The sequence below is a fragment of the Condylostylus longicornis genome, unplaced genomic scaffold (assembly GCF_029603195.1).
Source record: "Condylostylus longicornis isolate FDR11 unplaced genomic scaffold, ASM2960319v2 ptg000142l, whole genome shotgun sequence".
Taxonomy (NCBI): domain Eukaryota; kingdom Metazoa; phylum Arthropoda; class Insecta; order Diptera; family Dolichopodidae; genus Condylostylus; species Condylostylus longicornis.
Genome location: NW_026578110.1, coordinates 3,931 through 7,860, shown reverse-complemented (window position 1 = coordinate 7,860; position 3,930 = coordinate 3,931).

Below are 3,930 nucleotides of genomic sequence, written 5' to 3'. Positions count from 1 at the left end.
ATAAAGTCAGATTCATGAAACTTGGCAGTCATGTGTCCAATTATAGGTCAAATATATTTCTGAAGTTTTAGAGGAATTGCTTGACAGATTCGGGTACCTGCCGTACAACTCCAGAATCTAATTTTAAATGTTTGGGAAAATAATAAAGTCAGTTTCATGAAACTTGGCAGTTGTTTGTCGAGTTATAGGTCAAATATATTTCTGAAGTTTTGGTTGAATTGCTTGACAGGTTCGAATAGCTCCCATACAAATCCAAAAGCTTATTTTAAATATTTGGAAAAAAAAATAAAGTCAGATTCATGAAACTTGGCAGTTGTGTGTCCAATTACAGATCAGACATATCCGTGAAGTTTCTATAGAATGATTTCACAGGTTCGAGTAATTGCTACACAATAACGAAAGGTGCAGGGTATAATTCAATCGGTTTATACCGACTGAAACGTTTTTACTTGTTTGTAATGATTTTTAAGAACGGGTGTATTTTTGAAGAGAAAAAGTAAACTTAAAATGTTTCACACAGAATGGAACACAATTTCAAAACTACAGACATAATACTTGCAAGGCTTGCAATGCCAGCACACACGACTAGTTTATGATTTATATAATGTAGTTTTGAATTCTTAATTATAAATTAAAAATAATTGATATAAATTTGGTTAAACAATTTATGTAAAGTAGCGCTGGCGGGTGTATAGACAAAAAAAATTTTTTCACAAAATTCTTGCGCTAAAAAAATAAACTCTCTGAAAGGTCATATGAGTACATAATTTAAATTGAAACTTTTAGTTTTAATTTTGAAAAAAACCTATAAAATCAGTTCGATTCTGTTATTATGGTTATGTCAGTATGATTTTGTAAATTTAATATCGGAGTGTAAGTGCTTACATTACTTTAATATTTTTTCTATTATGAAGAAGACATTTTCAAATACGTAACATATTTATTTAATTTTTAAAAACCTTTAGAGACTTCAAAAACATTTCATGAAATAAACTTTTTATTAATTTCTATTTTAAAATAATCACACGCAAATATACCTGTTTAGATATTACAGGTTCCATGACACTGTTTTATAGGTAATTGATTATTCTTGTGTATGAAGATATGCCTGTATAATACCCTAAGGTATTATAACCGTCAGGTGATATAAGGCATCGTAAAAATTTCATGCGAATGTAACAAACCGTATATATAATATGTTGAAAATATATAAACACCTTATAATATGTTGAAAATCTTCACGTTAAAACTTACACATACTAAGTTAAATTCAATGTAGAGACGTAAATACATAGATTATACTTTTTGTAGTAGATTACAAAATAAATAAACTTATATGTACTTGTATTATTTATATATCTTGTTGCAAGTACCTGAATTTTTCAGGCGGTGTTGGATTTTTAAGATTATCTTAATACTCAATGGGTTCCTAAAGAAGTTCTAGAAATAAAATTTAGAAAACGTTATATATTACGTAGCAATATTTAATTTCTGAACTATGCATTTATACATTTGTAACATTATTATTACAACTATTTATACAATTGTCAAAAAGAAGTTAAAACTTATGAATTTAATTTAGACTTAAGGGAATAATTGCTCAATAATAGACAAACGAAATAATTTTCGTATTATAAAAAAGATTTTAACAAAAATTAATTGTTCTTATTAATTTGTTCTTATTATTTAGACGAAAGAACTGCAAAATATTGTGAAAATACCTTTAAACTTATTTGAAATTTTACTTAAATTATTAATCAGTTAATTTACTACCAAAAATATATGTGAAGTTTATATTTGGGATTCATAAGCCCAAATATAAACTTTATAAAATATTAAATAGCGGGGACGTCGATTGATTATTTTTCTATAACATATGGGAAAAAGTGAATAAGTGTCATAGTAAAAATTCAGTGGGTGGAACCAGATTTCCATAAGAAGCTGTGTTGGTCGTTGTATGTCAAGAACATCCGTTGATTATTTTCATAAAGAGTGACGCAAAAACTCTAAAAGTTGATCAATCCATTATATGGTCCCAGTAAACTCAGACATTTGAGGTCATCACATAATCTCTTTATATGCAATCCTTAATACAAACACAAAACAGTTTCACAGTGTTAAAAAGTAATTCAAGATTTTGTCATTCTAATTTTTGGATTTCATTTAATTTATTGACACTATCCCGCTTTTCTTAACGCTCACCTTCAGATCTCTCAAAAATCTTAATAAAACATAACGACTATTAGTTAAACGTCTGAAAAAAATTTAGTTTACAAAAGGCAATCACGGCGATCAGAAGCGGTTTTAGTATTTCCCTTCTTCATTTTTATTAACAAAATTTAAAAGTACTTGCAAAGCTATTTAGCAAGTTTTATGTGTTGAAATTCTATATTTATGTATATGTATATTTTAATCTGTGTACAATAAATTTTTATTTCCATAAATAATAAAAAATAATATACATACATATGTATAGATTGTTGGTTCGGTTAAATTAGTGTACACATGCATAAGTATATTAAAAGTTAAATATGTTAAAAAGCCAAGCAAAGCATAAATAGCAAGCAACATTAAAAATATTAGGTCAAGTTTCAAAAACGAGTATTATTATTTTAGTAGGATTAAATTGATATAAAGTTTTTCCAAACAAGAAAAACTTTTTAAAATAAAAGATTTGAAATATTAACTAAATTTTCATAATATGCAATGGTTTTTATAATATGCATGTTTAAAAACTAATACTGGAAAATAAGAAGAAAAAAACAAATACATGTGAAAATGATAAAATACCAGTAAAACAAGTTGTGCTTTTAAATATTTGTAATAACTACAGGAAATCAAAATTGGTATTTGTAAGCGTTTCTCTTCTGTTAAAATTCATAGAGAAATTTACGAATACATTTTTGTTTTATTTAACAACTACTTAATTTTTGCTTGTTATTATAAATAGCTGAATAATTTCATAATTTTTCGTTTTTTTAAATTCTAAGGTAAGTTTAAGAAAAGAGGTATAAAAAGGTATAATATGTTAAATAAAATGCAATATGGAAGAAATAGGTAAACCAATTTATTTTGTACATATATTTATAGATATATTATGTTACAAAATAAAATTAGCTTAAGAGATAAACTAAACTGAAATCGGGGGATATTACAAGCTATTACCCAATGCTATTTAAAATTTCAGTTTGCAACGCTTTGTCCGTTTCAATTACAGTACTGTAATTTTTGAAAATTTTATTGCTTAGATATTTTTCTCCGCTATACTTTTTGGATCATCAACAGTGTCAGAAAACCCTGTTACAAAATTATACATATAATGCATATGCTTATGTATGTACATTTTGTCAAAAACGTGTGCCTACTCAAACTAAATGTGTTTTCTGGATTCTATATTAACTAATTCATTAAAGTTTTAAAAAGGTATTTACTTTCGCAGATTCTAAAGCAATATACGATTGATAATTTGAAATTTAAGAAACACTAATAATTTACTGCTTCCAAATTAAAATTTTTTTAACTAATATCAACATCGCTTCAATAGGCCGTTTAAAATTGTTTATATACAAATACTTGTAAAATAATTTTCTGAAATTTCATAACATTTTATAAAAATTTCACCTGTAGTAGTATTGTTTCATGAACAAGATCTGCTTATTTCAGAATGGCATTTACTTCCGTCTTTAAAATTATAATCAAGCTGTGATAATAAAAGTTATATAATATAATTTATTATATTATTAAATAAAAAAATGAGGAAACAAAATTATTGGCCTTAACCTGTGCTTTAAAGAGTAAAACAAGGCTAATCACGAAAATTTGACATATACATAAACAGTCTGCACACAAAAATTTCATTTATTTTTTACCTTTTTCCCTTTTCACCTTAGCGAATTATAAATAACAACCTTGAACATTTTCCTGTTTTGC